Source organism: Hypanus sabinus, chromosome 14 (genome assembly GCF_030144855.1).
Source record: "Hypanus sabinus isolate sHypSab1 chromosome 14, sHypSab1.hap1, whole genome shotgun sequence".
NCBI lineage: Eukaryota > Metazoa > Chordata > Chondrichthyes > Myliobatiformes > Dasyatidae > Hypanus > Hypanus sabinus.
In genome coordinates this window covers 95,261,348-95,282,805 of record NC_082719.1, presented here as the reverse complement: position 1 = coordinate 95,282,805, position 21,458 = coordinate 95,261,348, and the positions used below count along the sequence as shown (strand labels likewise).

The 21,458-nt window shown below is 40.6% G+C and overlaps 1 protein-coding gene across 1 annotated transcript in view; it reads left to right on the top strand.

Annotated features, from left to right (window-relative positions):
• Positions 1-207: 207 nt before the first annotated feature.
• The window catches only part of znf532 (zinc finger protein 532), a 102,673-nt gene continuing 81,422 nt past the window's right edge, over positions 208-21,458 (top strand). Inside the window, exons 1-2 of the mRNA XM_059988661.1 lie at positions 208-350; positions 1,386-1,494. The gene's annotated coding sequence lies outside the window, so the exon portion shown is untranslated. The remainder of the gene's footprint in view (positions 351-1,385; positions 1,495-21,458) is intronic.

The following is a 21,458-nucleotide window of genomic DNA, read 5'->3' as shown; positions in this document are numbered from 1 at the left end:
CCAGAGATCGCAGCAGCATGCAAGGGGGGTAAAAATAGGAGCCTGGCTTTATTCAGTAGGTTCAGCCTTTTTGTTTTGAAAAGAAGAATTTAAAGTGCAAAGATTTTGGGTGTAAAAACCTTGCAGTAATGTGGCATGAGCAGAGAGGCAAAGACTATGTGCTGCAGTACAGGTTTCCATAGCTGTACGTGGGGTGGCTGGAACCGGCTGGAACTGGTTTGTAGCAGATCAGCTCATGAACAATGCAGTCACTGAGTTACATTGCTTCCTCCTTCATGGCAGTCTTACAAGAAGCTTACAGAAAGGTACCATCCAAAACAGCATGATTGCACCCTAGACACACTATTCTGGTATGTGGATAGTATGCTAAATACTTTATAAATGGGCATGTTTGTTAATATCTTTATCAAAATAATTGTTTCACTGTCTTGAGGCAAGGGGTTCAAGTCTGAAGGAAGGTCTGTGTGTTCCCTGTACAAAAAAGATGGTGGATTCATTGGGGGTAATCTGTTACTTTCTGTCAGCTACAGTGTGTATGGATCAGGGACATATATTTAAATCTGGAACCATCTTTTTTATTTCTATGCTAATTAGAGTTCTGCAAAGTGGGGTTTTAGTGCGTAGCATGGGGCAGAAAAGACACGCTTTGCTGGGTTGCTTGCAGAGAAGATGGAGGTGTATTTTGGTGTTGCTTTTTAATTTAAAGAGCATGAACTTTCTAAAATAAAAAGTGGTTAGCAATATCTTTATATCTGGGTCATAAAACCCCACAGTTTTGTACTATAACACAGGAGACTACAAGAACGGTATCCTACATTATGCAAGTCACCATGCCAGGAGAATTATGGTCATAAATTTAACTAGTTGAATTTGACAATATATTGCATAAAGTAATATATGTAAAACAAAACTAGGATTGTTTTTAAATAAATTGTCGCCTACATTTAACTAAAAAAAGGAAAAGTTATAGAAGTGTATCTGTTTCTGTAACTTAAATATTAGCACAAAGCCTTCTGGGGCCTCTGATTGACACCTCCCTTTTAAAAGCCTTCCTGACGCTGGGTTCTCTGAAGCCTTAGGAGGGAGGAAATGTTCTTTGTTTTCTCACAATTCTCCAGAGGGATTTTTCGATCATGGCCACCAGCTTTCTCAAAACGACACTCTGAGGTGGAAATAATGTCTAGAATGCACCAAAATATTATTGGAAGTAGTTAAATTTGAGCATTTTATGCCAACAAACCTGAAAGAGGCTCAGGCCTCCTACCCAGGTTGTACATTTTTATTCTTTTCTGGGTTACTGTATTTAAGTTGTTCTTTTGCTGCCAGTAATTTTGGGCACAAAAAAAAACTTTTTGGTATTTTCTTTAAAATCGGGAAAACTACAGCCGCCAGGATTTTGGATGGATTTTTCATCTCCTTTTTATGAACACTAAGGCGCAGAAAATGACGACAGTTCTTGGTTGCTTCTCAGTGGCAGCAGAGGCCTAATTCAGGGTGAGTAACTGATGGTTTAAAAGATTCATTTTATTTCCCTGCACATTCTCTCTGTGTCACAGTCTGTCCCTGCATTTTCTTTTGTTTTATTGGCTTGGAAGCAGGTCAGATTGCAGGATCTTTGGCCTACTGGTGTCAACACACAACAAAATCCATTGGGCAAGGTCCAGAGGCCCACTTCTCACTGCTGATGTTTTGATCATAGTGAATTTATTTGTTTAGTATTCAGGTAGAAGCTATTACATTAGAAAAAGGTTCTCCATATGTTAGTAGTGCATAATTCCCTACAGAATAAACTAGTTTGTGCATGCCTCAGACAAAGGAGGTACTGTCGTTCATACCAACTCTTGGGCCTTCTCTTGACATTGATGAGGACTTGATGCGACCTGACCCAGTTTCCAAAAAGGAACTACGGTTACTATATGGTCTTGTGGAATTAGGATTTTAAAAAACTTTTTCCAAGTCATTCAGTCTCAGTTGGTTGCTGTTTGGGGTGATGATACGGACTTGGCTAGGGAACAATTGGTCAGCAGAGCTGTTGTTTTCTCTCACTCGACTAGTCAAATGCTTTCTGGGCTGGCTTCCAATGCTCAATCCTTCATAAATCACCTCGTCCAAAGTTCAAAGTAAATTTATTAACCAAGTACAAATATGTCTCCATTACCACCTTGAAATTCATTTTCTTAGAGGCATACTCTGTAAATTCAATAACCATAATAAAATCTATGAAAGACCTCATCAACAAGGTGGACAACCAGTGTGCAAAATACAACAAACTGTGCAAATACAAAAAGAAAGAAAAAAAATAATAATAGCAAATGAGCAATATGTATCAAAAATATGAGATGAAGAGTCCTTGAAGTGAGTCCATAGGTTCTGGGAACAGTTCACTGATGGGGCAAGTGAAGTTCAGTTAAGGTATCTTTCTTTGGTTCAAGAGCCTGATGGCTGAAGGGTAATAACTGTTCTTGAACCTGGTGTTTTGAGTCATGAAGCTCCTGATGACTTCTTCCTGATGACAGCAGCAGGAAGAGAGCATGACCTGGATGGTGGGGACCCTTGATGGTGGATACTGCTTTCTTGTGACAGTGTTTCATATAGATGTGCTCAGTAGTGGGGAGGATATTACTCGTGATGGACTGGACCGTATCCACCACTTTTTGAAGAATTTTTTTTTCAAGGGCATTGGTATTTCCATAACAGGCTGTGATGCAGCCTGTCAATATACTCTCCACCACACATCTACAGAAGTTTGTCGAAGTTTTAGATGCTATGCTGAATCTTTGCAAAGCCCTAGGGAAGTAGAGGCACTGCTGTGCTTTCTTTGTGATTGAACTTACGTACTGGGTCCAGAGAAGTTTCTCTGAAATGGTAACACCAAGAAATTTAAATTTGCTGGCCCTCTCCACCTCTCATTCCCCCACTGAATATTGGCTCTGGTTTCCTCCTCCTGAGGCCAATAATCAGCTCCTTGGCCTTGCTGACATTGAGAAGAGCCATCTTTCAGCCAGATTTTCAGTCTCCTTCCTATATTCCTATTCATCACCACTTTTGATTCGGCCTAGGAATATGAACTTAAATATGATATTAGAGCTGTGCTTAGCCACACATTCATAGCTGTAGAATGAATAGGTGCATTTGTGCAAATGGAGATCATGGAGATATTCTGGAACCTTCCTGCCTATTTATCGGCCTACCCAATATCACATTCAAGATATTTTCATTGTTTGCAATCATGCTGACTTCCTAACCCCAACTACTATGGTTTTATTCAACTTTCATCTTCACATTTAGAGCTCTCCGTGGTTTTTCCTCCAGCACTCCTCCCCCACACCTCTTCTTCTCCCCCACCACTCCTCCTTGAACCCCACAACAAAAAGAATAACCAAGCTGGAGTTAATAGATTATAGGAGAGAGTGAATAAATTGTTTAGGGCAGTGGTCCCCATCCACTGGGCCATGGAGTTGTGGCTGGGGACAACTGGTTTAGGGAAGTGAATGAGTGGTGGATTGGAGCTGCGAGCTGGCATTGGATTGGATGCTTTGAAAGGCAGATTTTGAAAATTGCCAGCCAATGTCCATTTCTGGTAAGAGAAGATCTCAATGCATAGTCTTGATCTGAAATGGTGACCCTCCATAGCTGATGCTTGACCTATATGACTTCTCCTCCAGCAGTTTGTCTTTGGCAAGAGTAAGTGTCGTGACCTAGCTTTGAGAACACTTAACAAGTTCTGACTTGGCTTGGCCTGGGCATCTAGAATTGAGAGCACGGTCACAAGTTGCAGGGCAGACCATGTAGGACTGAAATGAGTTAATTTATTTTTTACTTGGATGTGGTGAACCTGTGGAATTATCTACTTTTCTTAACTTTACAGAGGGCTGTAAAGGCAGGTTATTACATTCATCCATCAGGCTCCTGAGCCAGTGTGGATAACTTTACTCACCTCAACACAAATGATTCCATAACCTATGGATGTACTTTCAAGGACACTACAACTACTGTTCTCAATATTATTTATTTGTTTGTTTTGCATCTGCAGATTGGTTGTTTGTCTGACTTTGTGTGCAGTTTTTCATAGGTTTCATTCTATTTCTTTGTATCTATTGTGAATGCCTCCATGAAAATAAATCTGAAGATTTTATATGGTGGCATAAATGTACTTGGACAAGGTATGTGGTGATGATAAATTAATTTTGAACTCGGGAGCTGCTGAATATATTTAAGAAATATACATTTCTAGGTGTATAAAGGCATCATGGCGTATGGGGAAAGAGCAGGAATATATTACTGGGATAGACAGAACAGGTGTGATGGTCTGTATGACCTCCTATTTTCTGTGATTTCAATGTAATCTGAATTTCTCCCTATTCCACCATTATGAACTGCACCTTTAGCTTCCCATATTCTACAATTTGAACTTACCACATTTCTTGTCTCTCCACTCTTCCCTTTTTGAAACATCCTTAAAACCTATTACTTTGGCCAAATCCTAATAAGACTGTAAGACATAGGAGCAGAATTAAGCTATTTAGCCCATCAAGTCTGCTCCACCTTTCCATCATGGCTGATTTATTATCCTTCTCAACTCCATTCTCTGGCCTTCTTGCTGTAACCTTTGTTGCCCTGACTAATCAAGAACATATCAACATCTGCTTTAAATATACTCAATGACTTGGCCTCCACAGCCATCTGTGGCAATGAATTCAACATATTCACCACCCTCTGACAAAACTCCTTCTCATCTCTGCTGTAAAGGGATGGCCCTCTATTCTGAGGCTGTGCCCTCTGATCCTGGACTCCTCCAATATAGAAACCACCCTCTCCATGTCCAGTCTTTCTAGGCCTGTCAATATTTAATAGGTTTGCCACTTGGTGCCACCTTATTCTTATCTCTGCATTAGTAAAGTACTTCAGGACTTTTTATTAAATTCTGCTTTTCTTAAGGGTTATCAGTGTGAACCACTGTGGAATTTTACTGTGTGACCTGCAAGAGCTGTTCAGAACTCTGTTGCTGTGGGTCTAGGGTTGCATTGAGGCCTATCAAGTTGAGGACAATAGGTTTCCTAAACCAGATGAGACTTTAGTTAGACTCTGCTAAATTTCATTTTCACTACTACTGAGACACACTGACATTCTATCCACAGCCTTCTCTATTGCCACGATGAGGACAGATGCAGGATGGAGGAGTAACATCTCATATTCTTTGTCATTGATTTCTTTAACTTCTGGTAACCACTCCTCTCTGCTCCCCCCTTCCCCTGCTCATCTTTGTTTTTCCCCTCATTCTTGTGTTCTCCTTCACCCCTTCTCTTCCCCTCTCATGTCATCACATCCTCTTCTTGGAGTTTGGTGTTCTCCCCGTGACCATATGGGTTTGCTCTGGTTTCCTGCCACATTCTAAGGTGAACAGTTTAGGGTTACAGTGGGAAACAATGCACTTGAATGGAAAATGGATACAGCTCAATCCATCATGGGTAACTCTCTCTGCACTGTTGAGCACATCTACATGAAGCTTCGTCGCAGGAAAGCAGCATCTATTGTCAAGGACCCCCACCACCCAGGTCATGCTCTTTTCTCGCCGCTGCTATCAGGAAGAAGGTACAGGAGAAATGGTTTTCACCCTTCAACTATCAGGCTCTTGAACCAGAGGTGATAACTTCACTTAATTTCACTTGCTCCACCGCTGAGATGTTCCCACAACCTATTCACCCACTTTCAAAAACTTGTCATTTCATGTTATTGATATTTATTTCTTATTTATTATTATTATTTTCTCTTTTTTTGTTTTTGCTTTATTGAATATGCACGCAAGAAAATGAATCTTAGTGTCGTATCTGGTGACATATTCGTACTTTGATAATACATTTACATTGAACTTTGAAGTATGTTGTGGGCTTACTTTGGTGCCAGAAGTATAGCGATACTTGTGAGCTGCCCCCAGCACAACCTGATGCAAGAGATATATGTTGCAGTGTACATGTGGCAAATAAAGTTAATCTTTAGCTAGATCTCTCATCTATTAATTGGAAATGGAATTGGATTACTATTGTCACATGTACTGAGTACAGGGAAAAGTTTGTTGTTCATACACATCAATTCATAAACAATGCATTGAGCTAGAACAAGGTAAAACAGTAACAATACAGTCTACAGAGTAATGGCTACAGGGAAAGTGCCTTGCAGGCAAACACTAGGTGGTAATCAGATTCCCTCCTCTCCCCTCTGCCTCCTCTAACTATCCACCTTCCAGCTTCTCACACAATTCTCTTTCATCTTTCCTCTCCCACCTACCAAACATCCCCCTTGACAACGCACAGAAAGTGCTGAAGAAGCTCCGCAGGCCAGAAATGGGTAAACAGTTGACGTTTGTGCCAAGACCTTTCTTTAGTGCTCCCCCTCCCCTGGATACTCACCTATTTCTTGCCAGCTTGTTCTCTCCCCTCCCCCTACCTCGTTTATTTTGGCTTCTGCTTTCTTTCTTTCCTGTCCTGCTGAAGGGTCTTAGCCTGAAATGCCAGCTGTTCATTCCATGCCATAGATACTGCTCGACTTGCTGAGTTCCTCCAGCATTTTGTGACTTGCTGAGATATCCAGCATCTGCAGAATCTGAGAGCAACACACCCAACGTGCTGGAGGATCTCAGCAGCTTGGGCAGCGTCTATGGCAATGAATTAACAGCTGGCATTTTGGGCCAGACCATTCCTCAGGACTGGAAAGGATGGGGGAAGATCCCATAATAAGAAGGTTGGATGGGGGGAGGGAAAGGAGTATAGCTAGAAGATGATGGATGATGCTAGGTAGATGATGAAATAAGAAGCTGGGGAGAGGAAGGTAAAAAAGGTAAAGGGCTGGGGAAGAAGGAATCTGATCGGAGAGGAGTGTGGACCATGGGACAAATGGATGAGGAGGGGCATTAGAAGGAGGTGCTAGGCAGGTGAGGCGAAGAAGTAAGGGGGCAGAGTGGGGAAGGGGGGGAAGAATTACTGTAAGTTGGAGAAATTGGATGTTCATGGCATCAGGTTGGTGCCCACCTAGATGGAAGGTGAGGTGTTGCTCCTGCAACCTGAGAGTGGCTTCATTATGCCAGAAAAGGAGGCCATGGACTGATGTGTCAGAATGGGAAAGGGGATAGGAATTAAAATGGTTAGCCACCAGGATATTTCATATTTTGAGGATGGAATGGAGGCACTTGACAAAGCGGTCCCCCAATCTACATTGGGTCTTACTAAAGTAGAGGAGGTCACCGTAGATGACCCCAACAGGTTTGCAAGTGAAGTGTTGCCTTATGTGGAGGGACTATTTAGGGCTCTGACTGGAGGTGAAGGGGCAAGTGTAGCACCTCTGCCTCTTGTAGGGGTAAGTAATAAGAGGGAGATTAATGGGGGAGCGACAAATGAACAAGGGAATCACGAAGTGATCCCATTTGAAAGCGGAGAGAAGGGGTGAGGTAAAGATGTGTTTGATGGGATGCTACGTATTGAGTGGGCTGAGAAATACGGCCCCCTCAGAATTTATACAAAGAAAGCTTGAGGTCAGCTACTAACTGGTTGTGAGTGCTTGGACATCCAGTTGTGAATTTTTATACACCAAGGTCAACATAGTTATTGATTTGAATTTGTACACGTGTCCTTCTCTAGTGATTCTGAACAGTGTTCTCTGTTTTCCCTTTTGAGTTTCTATTTTTAATTTTTATTTTTATTTAGAGATACAGCCTTGTAATGAGTCAGTCTGGCCCAATGAACATGCACCCTACTAACCTGTATGCTTTTTTTCTTGTTTTGATTCGCTCGTTTGGGTAATTGAGTACTGTATGTTATTGCACAACAACAAAGGCTGTAAAAATGAGAGCCTATGGAAGCTGTTTTTTTTAAATAGTGTGATTAAAAGATAAAATAGCTTTATTTGTCTCATGTGCATCAAAGCATCTGGACTAAGTTTATCATATCTTCAAAGATGACAATAATTTCCGTGTCGTTTCATGTCAATCCATAGCCTCCACTTGTGCCAAGATGAGGCGCACCCTCAGGGCGGAAGAACAACACCTTGTATTCTGTCTGGATAGTCTCCAACCTGATAGCACGAATATTGATTTCTCCTTCTGTAATTTTTTCCCTCCTCTTCCTCTCCTCTTCTATTCCCCACTCTGAGCTCTTGCCTCTTCTCCTGCCTCTCCCTGGGTCCTCTCCTCCTTCCCTGTCTCCCATGTCCACTCTCCCTTCCTATCAGATTCCTTCTTCCCCAACGCCTTTCTGGCTGTTCACAACTGGAGCTGGAGCTGGCCTTTCAGAACTTTCTGCAACTATTTCCCATGCTGTACGGTTGCCCTTCCAAACCAAACAGTGATAGAACCAGTTCGAATGCTCTCCACGGTGCATCTGTAGAAATCTGCTGGAGTCTTCGGTGTCATACCAAGTCTCTTCAAACTCCTGATGAAAAATAGCCTCTGTCATGGCTTCTTTGTAATTGTATCAACATGTTGGGCCCAGAATAGATATTCAGAGTTGATGACACACACACAGGAAATTGAAACTGCTCACCCTTTCCACTGCCAATCCCTCCTTTGACTTTCCCTTCCTGAAGTCCACAATCAGTTCCTTGGCCTTGCTGACGTTGAGTGCAAGGCTATTATTATGACACCATTCAACCAGCTGATTTATTTCACGCCTGTATGACTCATCACCATCTGAAATTCTGCCAACAATGGTATCATCAGCAAATTTATGGAAGGCATTTGAGCAGTACCTAGTCACATAGTCATTGGAGTAGAGAGATTTGAGCTGTGGGCAAAGCATGCATCCTTGAGGTCAGCAAGTTAGATGTTATTTCTGATCTGCACTGACTGTGGTTTGCTGATGTGGAAGTCAAGGATACAGTTGCAGATGAAGGTACAGAGGCCCAGCTTTTGGAGCTTGTTGATTAGTACTGAGGATTTGATAGTGTTGTACACATCGCTGTAATCTACAAACACGTAGGTATTGCTATTATCTAGGTGGTACAAGACTGAGTGAGACTCAGGGAGGTTGCATCCACTGTGGACCCATTGTGCTGATAGGCAGATTGTAATGGGTCCGGGTCCTTAATTAGGCGGTTGATTGTAAACAAGTGAGAACCTCAACTGCATCAGTGAGAGATTGAACATGTCCTTGAACATTCCTACCAGTTGGTTGGCATAGGTTTTCAGTGCCTTACCAGGTACACCTTTTGGGCCTGTCACCTGGTGATTATACTTCTTGTTCCTAAAAAAAAATTGAAATACGGTAAAACCAGGTCCTCATGGTACTTGCTGTTGGTAATTACAATAGTTAGACTTCAGGGAGTGAAAATGAGGTTATTGGCAGTGCAGAGACAAAACTGGGAGAGTAGAAGTCAGTGCTGGATCTCAGAAAGATTTAGATAATTGAATAACTGTTTCAAAGTGTTAGCAAAATTGTTTCAAATAGAATGGTGTATTACAGAGGGAGCTATGATAAGATGCATTACAAAAATATAAATCAGAAGAAAAAATAATTGTGGGCCAGGAACCAGAAAAGCTTTTGAACAGCATACAGTTTTTCGCAAATGTCAAATGTTCACTGCAATTGCCTTATAAGCATGTGGTTCCATATCTCACAGAAGTCCAGATTGAGAGAACTTGCAGTAGTTTTGACTCCTCTATAATGTCCCATGTGCTTTGTTCATTGGCATAAACTTCACTTTTGTGAAATTGGCTTCAAATTGATGAGGTGTTGATTATATGTTTTCTAGATAATTACATTCTGGGAATCACAACAGGGATAGAAGTATTCTGTCATTTATTCCTGGAAGGTAGCATTTATTGCTCTTTCCCATCTGTCTTCTGGGGTTAAAAACTAGCCAACCTTTTTCTGTATGACTGAAGTTGTATGTAGTCCAGACCAATTAAGGGATAACAAACTCCCTGTAGGACATTAATAGGCCAGGATTTTAATGGCTATTTGATGATTTAACGGCCATTGTATCTGGATCAAATTCAAGGTTTCTGGGGTGGTATTTGAACCTGAAATGGGGCTCTTTTCCTTGTATCAAAACAGTTTCTTCTGTCTTGTTTACATTCCTTTGAAACATCCTGTAATAGCTCCTCTCTGTGATGTATTATTCTGTTTAGAGCAATTTTCTTAACACATTTGCTCTTTTAGCATTTCAATTATATATCCAATTCCTTATTAAGAGGGACTATTAGTTTGGTTTCCTTTGCCCTTTCAGGAAGTATACTTTAAAGTGTGACAACTTATCAACTCTCCTACCACTGAAAACTCTTCTGTGCCATTTACTGTGTCTAAAACTCTTTGGAATCTTGAATACTTCTATTAGAAGAATTTTCTCTTGTCCATCTCTGTATGTAGAATTACAGTTCTAGTTTCTCAAAATAATTACTGTATTGTTGTTGTTGTTCCTTTTCACGCCTCGTGGTGCATTGGGTGGCATTTTTTCCTCATTTCCTTAGCATTTGTCTTTTTTTATGAGGTTGTATTGTTAGCTCGGCACTCAAGCCCACATGGATGGAAAGTGTGCAAGGGGCTGGATGGATTTGAACCCGGACCATTCACTTTGAAGTCTGGTGCTGATGCCACTATACTACCGGCCGGCATAACTACTATATGGGGTCCATTTAATTAACAATTTACGTTCCCAGTGCACAATGTTTCCTCTCAACAAGCATTACTAAGATTGGGGCTACCTCATCGAGCACCTTGGCTTCATCCGGCACAAAAGTCAAAAGTTCCCAGTTGCAACATTTTCAATCTGACTTCCCATTCACAAATTGTGTGAAGCCCATGAGACCCATAGCCTCCTCTACCATTGTGATGAGTCCGTTTTACAATCCTCTGTAGTTTCCTCTGATCCTGTGCATTGGTTCCCCCATATCAGACAGCGATGCAACAGTGGAACAGGCCACTACTAATACAAACAGAAAAGATTGGTTATCTGAAATGTTTTAAGATCAGTTTTGAGTCCTGGGGCTGTATCATCTACCCAATAGATGACCATGACCATTTTCTAACTTTTACCCAGTTCTAATGCAAGATCAATTTTGTGAAATTGTAATGGATAAGAAAGGTTTGGAGCACGGGCTCCCAACCTGGGGTCCATGAACACGGAAAAGGGACGAGCTTTGATTGACATCTTGATTACCTTTGATGAATTTGACCAGAGGACCTGTTTCTGTGCTCCTTTACTCCATCACTCCTGTTGGCATTCTTGAGGAAGTATCTGTCCTAGTTGTCAACAGATTTTAATCAGTGCTCTACAATGCAAATAAGTGTTAATAGTGGATGGGAACAATTATAGAGGAAGGCATCAAAAGTAATAGAGTCATACAGAGTACGACATCGCATTTACCTAATCCATGCCAGTCTCGTCTTCTGCTTAGTCTTATCTACCTGCACCTTGATCTTAAACTCTCCAATCAGAGCCATTTTCGTAAGTGCAGGGAATGATGATGTTGAATCCGGAGATAATATTGCCCAGAAGACTCTTCGAAAGTTAAATCTGAGGATGTGCAAATCTTGTGGTTATTAGATTTCTTTGTTACAACAAAGAAATTGCAGGAAAACACAGCAGCAAGTAACTAGCTCTAACTAACAAACTCACTCTACTTTAAGTAAGGAGGAAACCGAGTACAAAGAACCTTGCATTGTGGTTGATCATTATGATGAAACTAGCTCAGAGTAGACATAAGGAAATTCTTTTGCAACACACACAAAATTCTGGAGGAACTGGATTGAATTGTGTGTTGCGCAGGATTTCCAGCATCTGCAGAATCCCTTCTGTTAAGGAAATTCTTTTGATTAAAATGGCCTATGACATAACAAGGACAGTTTGTGATTTACTTGCGCCTTATGACGTTTTAGGATTACAAAGAAACTAAAATAATACGGAATACTGGAATACAGCTATACTGAAAATGACTGAAAAGCAGTTAAACATTCACAGATGAACAAGTGATTATGCAAGTATATAAGCAAGCATAAATAAAGGTTATGCTTCAAAAATGAAAATTAGATGCCGACAACAACTCCACATTGAAATGTTTTACCGTAAAATATAGGAGCAGAATTAGGCCATTTGGTCCATTTTCTTCTTTACTCCCATTGACCTCACTTTTACTAAAGTTCTGTGTCAAGGTTCAAAGTAAATTTTATTATCAAAGTACATACATGCAGTGCCTATAAGAAGTATTAACCCCCCCCCCCCCTTAAAAGTTTTCATGTTTTATTGTTTTACAGCATGAAGCACAGTGGATTTTAATTTGGCTTTTTTGATATTGAACAACAAAAATGACTCATGCTAAAGTGAAAACAACTTCCTACAAATTGGTCTAAATGTATTACAATTTTTAAACACAAAATAAATGCCTTGAGTCTGTGTGGATAGGTCACTATTAACTTTGGACATCAGCACACTCCAATTTTTCCCCATTCTTCACAAAACAAGTTCTGTCAGATTGCATGGGGATCATGAATGAACAGCCCTTTTCAAGTCTGACTTGGCCATTCCAGGACAGTAACTTTGTTGTTTGTAAGCTATTCTTGGGTAACTTTGACTTTATGCTTACGTTCATTGTCTTGCTAGAAAACAAATCTCCCAAGTTGCAGTTCTCTTGCAGACTGCATCAGGTTTTCCTCCAGGATTTCCCTGTATTTTGCTGCATACACCTGTACCCTGTACCTTTGTAATCCTTCCAGAGCCTGCTGCAGTAAAGCATCTCCACAGCATATACCATGAAACGTCAGCTGTACATTTTTCCATGAATGCTGCCTGGCCTGCTGAGTTCCTCCAGCATTTTGTGTGTGTTGCTTTTATTTCCAGCAGCTGCAGATTTTCTTTTGTTTATGGTAGGGATGGTGTGTTTTTGATGATGTGTGGTGTTTGGCTTATGCCAAACATAGCGTTTAGTCTGATGGCCAAAAACCATTTTGGTTTTATCAGACAATGGAACTTTCTTCCAGCTGACTTCTGAGTCTCCCACATGCCTCTGGCAAACGTTTCAACAGTGGCTTTCTCTTTGCCACTTTCCCATAAGTCTGCGATTGGTGAAGTACCCAGGCAACAGTTGTTGTATGTGCAGTTTCTCCCATTTCAGCCACTGAAGCTTGTAACTCCTCCAGAGTTGTCATAGGTCTCTTGCTGGCCTCCCTCACTAGTCCCCATCTTGCACGGTCACTCATTTTTTGAGGACAGCTTGCTCTAGACAGGTTTACAGCTGTGCCGTCTCCTTTTCTTGATGATCGACTTAACTGTGACTAGGGGATATTCAGTGACTTGGGAATTTTCTTGTATCCATTTCCTGACTTGTGCTTTTCAATAACCTTTTTGCGGAGTTGCTTGGAGTGTTCTTTATCTTCATGGTGTAGTTTTTGCCAGGATACTGACTATCTTGCAAGTTGGACCTTCCAGATACAGGTCTATTTTTACTACAATTAATTGAAACACATTGACTGCACACAGGTTTAGAAAAACTGATTTCCATTTAACTAATTATATAACTTCTAAAACCAGTTGGCTGTACCAGTGATGATGTGGTGTGTCATATTAAAGGGGGATGAATACTTACGCAATCAATTATTTTGTGTTTTATATTAGTAATTCATTTAGATCACTTTGTGAAGATCTGTTTTCACTTTGGCATGAAAGATTCGCAATCAATTATTTTGTGTCTTATATTTGTAATTCATTTAGATCACTTTGTGAAGATCTGTTTTCACTTTGGCATGAAAGACTCTTTTTCTACTGATCAGTGTAAAAAAAAAAGCCAAATTAAATACACTGTGATTCAATGTTGTAAAACAGCAAAACATGAAAATTTCCATGGGAGGGTGGTGAATACTTTTTATAGGCACTGTATACAAAATCTTGAGATGTGTTTTCTTGTCTGTATACTCAACAAGCCTATAGAATAATAACTATAACAGAATCAGTGAAAGGCTGCCCAACTAAGGCATTCAACCGGTGTACACAAAACAAATATAACTCGTGGTTTGGCTAGCGGCTTAATCTAGGGGATGAAACCCAACCCCACCCTCCAGCTTGGCCAGACTTAAGAAAACACATTCAGATAGGTGCTTTGCGATGTGTCCCCATTATAAGTTAGTACCATGAAATAACAAATAGTACACAATATGTGATTAAACGTTTGAATTTTGTAATTCTCAATTTGACTATATGTTTAGTAAAGAAAACAAAAAAAGAAAAAGGGCCCATTCTCATGAAACAGTCTTATGCACGAATATTGGAGCTCACTGATAAGGCCGTTCGTCCACCATTGACCTCCTCCAATCGTTGCTGACCTTCGGACCCTTGCTTCAAGTCCACACTGACCGGTGATCTACCAACTCTCTCCATTCATGTCTTCTTTTCTCAGCTCCCCCTGGCAAATGACCACAAAATTCCTGCTCTGAGACACAAGAAAGAACAACATCCCGCTCATTGGCTAACATGCTCTGTCAACTCTAGTCATAACCCAAACATTGTTGCTTCAGAGAAACCATTACCTTAGCAGTGGAACATAACAGAGAGGCCATTACACTAGCAGTGAAACCTTACAGCATGTTACACTCTCTCCTCACCAAATTTAGTCATGTCCTTATGACATTGAGATAATTCGCCAACCCTTCTTACAAAACACAAAAGTCCAATCCAAGTGTACAAGGCAGTGACATAGCTCTCCAAAACAGTAGGTCACACTGTTCCCTTGGTGCTACGTAGTCTATCCGGTGGTCTCCTTAATTCTCTGAGACCTCCGCAGCCATTAGCAATGAAACATTACAGAGAGGCCATTACATTAGCAATGAAACCTTACAGTGTGTTACACAACAAACTGTGGAAATAAAAAAAGATATAATAATAAATAAATAAGCAATAAATATTGAGCACAAGAGTCCTTGAAAGTGAGCTCTTTGGTTGTGGGAACTTTTCAACGATGAGGGAAGTGAAGTCGAATGAACCCCTTTGGTTCAAGAGCCTGATGGTCGAAGGGTAGTCACGAGGCTCTTGACCCTTCTTCCTGATGACAGCAGCAACAAGAGAGCATGTCCTGATGGTGGATGTTGCTGTCCTGCGACAGTCTTTAATGTAGATATACTCAATGGCAGAGATAGCTTTACCCATTTCAAACTGGAGTAACCGGAGGAAATCCACAAGTTTACGGGGAGAATGAAGAAATCCTACCAGACAAGCAGTTACTTAACCTTGATGGCTTGTGCTGTAAAGCATTTCATCAGTTGTTACGCTGGTCTGCTGCCCCTTATGCTACCTTGCCATCTGTTCTGGAATATAGCTGAGGTTGATACTGGAGGATCTGCAAATGCACGCAAAGTGCTGGAGGAACTCAGCAGCTCATGCAGCATCTATGGTGAGAAATAAACAGTCAATGTTGATTCTGGAGCACTAGTTTTCAGTGCCTACAGCTATGATGTTGCCCTATTGCATGGCCTTAGCTGTATTCAATATTTTAATTCCATTTCCCATTCCCGTTCTGACATGTCCTTGGCTTCATATGTGCCCTGATGAGTCCACTGTCAGCGTGGACGAGCAACACTTTATATTTCATCTGGGTAGCCTCCAACCTGATGGCATGACTATCGAATTCTCCTTACAGTTAAAAAAAATCCCCTCCTCCTTCCCTCTTTTATTCTCCACTCTGGCCTTTTGCCTCTTCCCACCTGCCTATCATCTTCACTGATGATAAAATCTTCCAGCATTTTGTGTGTGTGTGTGTCACTGGATTTCCAGCATCTGCAGAATTCTTGTATTCAGTGTTCTTGGCAGTTTTGTGATATTACAAGAAATAAATTAAATCAGGTGAAGCTGGGCTTATTTGTTTTTATTTATTTAGAGATACTGCATAGCAGCAGGTCCTTCTAGCCCAGCAAACCTTGAGATGAATTCAGCTACTAATCTTTTCTGTGGACGGAAACCAGAACACCTGGAGGAAATGCACACAGTCATGGGAAGACAAACTCCTTATAGGCTCCTTATAGTTATATTGGTGCGGCAGTAGCATTACGCTACCATTCCTTTTGTGACAGTGAAGATCTTAGGCAAAGCTAAAAGTGATCATTTTTATTCAGTGCCTCTGAGGAAAGAATTTAATTTTTTAAAATAAAAACCCTTGTTTAAAGTTCAAAGTAAACTTATTACCAAAGTACGTATATGACACCACATATAACAATGAGATTCTTTTTCTTGCAGGCATTCATAGTAGAACAAAAATACAATGGAATTGATGAAAGACTACAAACAAGGACTGACAACTAATGTGCAAAAGTGGATAAACTGCAAATACAAAAAAACAAATAATAAATAAACAAACAAACAAACAAATAATTGAATGAATGAATAATACTGAGGCATGAGTTGTTGAGTCCTTGAAAATGAGTCTATAGGTTGTGGAATCAGTTCATTGCTGAGGGGAATGAAATTATCCCTTATGGTTCAGGAGCCGGATGGTTGTAGTTTTCATAATAATACAGAAACTATGATCAGTACATGTATTTCTCTCCATTCATTGTGCCGTCAAATCCATACATTCTCTTATGATGTGTCAATGCCTGTACAATTAATCAGAGATTATAGTGTTTCCTCCTTGAACAGTACCCCAGTGAAGCATTTGAGAGCAATTGCACAGGATCCTGCTGCTCCTCTGTTTATTGTGGCAGAGGTGCTTCCTGACAAACCTTTGTGGTGGCTGCACCAAGTTTTAGGGCCTTTCTCAGCACGTACTACATCTCAGTATGTGCTAATCAGCAGTGCTCACTTCACTGGAAAACTAATAGGTTTTGGGCAGGTCAAAGTAGGTTCTCATTGAGTTGGTAATCTTCCAGCAGCAGTTGATGCTTGTCTCATTTAGAGAACAGCTCATAAGGCACAAGAGTTCTCTGTTTTATACCTGCTTAGGGCAAACCTTGACAAGGACTATTGTGTTCTTTTCCAGTCATTGGCAAGCACACAGTCCACATAAAGGAGCTTCTATCTGAACATGATTGCAAATGCTTCAGCCATGAATACTTTGGCTCTTGCTGTCATTTAAGGATATAAACATCAATAAGTTTAAGCTACAGTAGTTTCTAGAGTTTACAGAGAATGATGTAAAAGATGATAAACACCCGGTGAGTGGCAGTTCTGTGGCCTAAATTTTTTTTAATCAAAATATACTTTATTCAAAAATAAAATTATGTACTATAAACCATTCAATGACTGTCAGTCCTTTACAAATGTTTCCACTACAGTCTTTACATTCCCACACTTTTGTCACCCACATGGCACTCTGTTATTCCATATTTACATACTCTTGTTCAGGGGTATACACCCCGCCCCACCTCTCAACTCTCGCGGGAGAAGAACCCTAGACTGTGGTCTTCCCCACTTCTGTGGGCTAAAATGCCTTTGTAATGCAATGGGTCAGAGGGGAATGGCCAGACTGGTTCAAGTTGACCGGAATGCGACCCTAACTCAAGTAACCATGTTACACGTTACAACAGTAGTGTGCAGAAGAACATCTCTGAATGCACAACATATCGAATCTTGAAGTGGATGGGCTACAGCAGCAGAAGACTATGAACGCCTCTTTATTAGGTACAGGAGGAGTATTTTGGCTTCTGTGCTATGAAATGCAAATCTTCCATAAGAGATCAAAGTCATTAGATGCAAATTCAAACATCTTGTAATTTGATGATTGTCTTCCCATTTCAGCTTTTTAATTAATTCAATTTTAATCCATCAAACTATTAGAGATTTTGACTATTTACCGTACGTCACTAATTGCCTAGTCTACAGTGAAGTGTTGGCAAATTTAGATTTTTCCATTTCTCCAGATTATGTATCTCCTGTCAGGGGTGACAGTAAAGGCAGATACGTTTAGGGGCATTAAAAAAATTCTTAGATGTGCACATGGTGGATAGAAAAATGGAATCTTCACCTCACTGTGACAAAGGAAGGTTTAGAATGATCTTAAAGTACATAAAAAGGTCAGTACGACATCTTGGGCCAAAGGCTATGCTGTAATGTTCTATCATTTTTGCCATTATAAAATAGAAATGTTAATTGTATGTGAATTTCTTTCATTGATCTTTTTGTGCTATTTGTGGAAGGAATGAGTGAACAGTAAACATATATAGCTTAGCTGCTTTTTATGTTGTTTCTTGGTGATTCATCTTTCCTACCGAAGGTCATGCTGAAATCAAAATTGTTTGGCACGTTGTGGAATTGAATGCAGTGTTTTGTCTTGTTCCTGTAACTGAATCCAAACACAGTGTTCATGTACTGAATCATAAGCCGGAATGTACAGGGATGGATTTTTTGCTTCAGTCACGTGAGACAGATTCATCGCTATGCTCTTCAGCAAAAGCCGTGTTTGTGTCCATGCAGACTGAGATTCTAGTCTTGCAAATAATTTAGTTTTCTCCAATACTGCTAGTCCAGCCCAGGCACTGGAAGTTGGAGACCCCCAAGTCTGTGAGTTTCAGAGTGCTGGGGATTGGAGGTCAGAGGCCTGTCCTGGTAGAGGCCTGTCTTGTGTGTGACTAGTTGGGAGGTTGGGAAAGGGTCATGATTTCCTGCTGTCTTGTTGCTGTTGTTACTGTTTTTGCTTGTGTTAGTTTGCTGAACATTGAGGGCATGCTAATGCTGGCAGTGGAACGTATGGCAATACTTGAAGGCGGCCTCCAGCCCATTCTTAGGTTGCATAGGTTGTTAATATACATGATGATGATCAAACATGAGAAAATGTGCAGGTGCTGGAAATCCAAGCAACACACACAAAATGCTGGAGGAGTTCAACAGGCCGGGCAGCATCTATGTGTGTGTTGATGCATTTCATTGTATGTTTTGATTTACATGTGATAAATAAGTGAATGTGAATCTGGACCTGAATCTGATTTTTTACAAACACTTTGCCGATAAGTTCAATGACTGTCGAGGGAACTTTATTATGCAACTGTACCAGATTTGTAACCTGCTTACTTTTTTGATGTGGCTGGATGGCTATGTGCTGATACAGGAGTAAAACAGAGGTGGTAATGACGGCTTTGCAGTGCTGGCAATCCAGTTCAATTCCTGCCACTGTCTGTAAGGAATTTGTGTATTCTCCCCATGACCACATGGTTTTCCTCCAGGTGCTCTGGTTTCCTCCATTGGTAAAAAGATTATTAGGGTCATTGTGTCGTGGGTATCCTGTGTTGGCCCCAAAACTGTGCCGACACATGTGGGCTGCCCAGCTTGATCCTCACTGATTTTATTTGACATCTTACTATATGTTTCAATGGGGATTGCTACCACCTGTAGGTTCCTCTCCAAGCCGCACACAATTCTGACTTAGAAGTTCATCATTAGTCCTTCATCATCTCTGCTTCTGAATGTGTACAGTACAGTAGCGTAGCAGTTAGTGCAATCACTTTACAGCGCTAGCTTGTAAGATTGAAGTTTGATTCCTTCTGCTGCCTGTGAGGAATTTGACTTGTCTCCCTGTGACCACGTAGGTTTGGTCTGGGTGCTCTTGTTTCCTCCCATATCCCAAAGACATGCGGTTAGGGTTAGTGAGTTGTGGGTGACACTGGAGGCTGCTCAGCATAATCCTCACTGATTTGATTTGACGCAAATAATGTATTTCACCAGGCAAGGTCATCTGATTTCAAACAATTGGTTTATTGATCCATACAGAATGTCTCTTTGGTGCTTCCCACTCCCTCCCGTCTTCCTTCCCCCTTTCCCAAACATGATTCCCTTCTCCCTGCCCCCTTCCCACTGTCAGTCCACAATAGAGGCCCATATCAGAATCAGCTTTATCATGACTCACAGATATCATGAAATTTGCTTTTTTTATGCAGCAGCAATACAGTGTAATATATCAAATTATTATAGTACTGTGCAAAAGTCTTAGAGATATATTTGTGTGTGTGTGTGTGTGTGTGTGTGTGTGTGTATATATATCTCTGAATCCCTGGTGCTGAAGTATTCAGAGCAATGCCCTTTAAAATCTAGTATTAATTCATGATTCAAGGTTGTTTAATGGTATTTCCAGTACACAACTGTAAAGGAAAACAAAATAATTGTTACTTCTGATCTGATGCAGTGAAAAAAAAGCTCAATAAATAAAGCAGTAATAAAAGCACAATAAATATAAATACATAAGATAGCTTGTATACATAATTGATTATATATACATAAAGTGATGCTCAGTAAAGGAGTGTCTACACATAAATGATAAAGTAGTGGTGTTGGGGGTGCAGAGGAGTGGTTTGCAGTTATGCTTAATCAAACAGCAAAGTGAGTTTGAGGAATTCAATCCCATTTGAGTTGTATTTAATGAGTGTTCACGTACCAAGAAAAGAATCTGAGAGTCATAGACCACAAGATTCACCTGATGCTGGACATCCAGAGCAACACACACAAAATGCTGAAGGAACCCACCAGGTCAGGCAGCATTGATGGAAATTAATGAACAGTCAACATTTCGGCCCGAGATCCTTCATCAGGACTGTAAAAGAAGGGGGGTGATGCCAGAATAGAAGGTTGTGGGAGGGTCTCACCCTGAAATGTTGATAGTTTATCCACTTCCATAGACCTGCTGAATTCCTCCAGCATTTTGTGTGTGTGATGAATTAGTATTCCTGTTGCGTTTGAAAACTTTCAGTAATAAGCAAAATGGGAGCATGGATGATATAAAATTGGAAGGCTTTGTAGGAGGGAAGGGTTAGAATGATCTTAGAGTTGGCTACTAAAAGGTCAGTACAACATCATGGGCCAAAGGACCTGTACTGTGCTGCAATGTTCCATGTTAAAGTTTTGTTAGTAAGGTAACCTTTCTTTCAATCACATTTATATTACATTTGTACAGAGCTTTCACAAAAGTTAAAAGCGCAGTTGGATTTCTAAGTAATTAACATGTCTGTTAAAGTTTTAACTCAAGAGGTTCTGCCCTTGCTGTAAATACAGAGCTACACTCACACAAAATGCTGGAGGAACCAAAACTGCCTTTCAGCTGCCTTTACAATGACATTGAGCCAGACTTTGCATTTGCTTTTGCACAGGGAATGAAATATATTTTGTTCACTTGACAGCTTTAGAGTATCTTCTGCGATTTATCTTTTTCTTCATTTTATTGTGTTTTTATCTTTATTGTATTTTTTTTGTGCTGCATGAGATCCGGAGTATCAATTATTTCATTCTCCTTTACGCTTGTGTACCGGAAGTGACATTAAACAATCTTGATTCTGAATGACTGAGGAGCTGTATTAACCTGTAACAGTGGGGTGGAGAATTGTGAATACTCAGCAGGTCAGGCAGCATCTATGGAGAAGAAAAGTATCACAATGCCTTGGGTGGAGACTCTTCATCAGTCCTATTGAAGGGTCTCAGCCTGAGGTGTGGATTGCTTTTTCCTGTGTATGATCAGTATTAGATATTATATTAGTTTTACAACTGGCCAGATTTCATTTTAGATAAAGTTC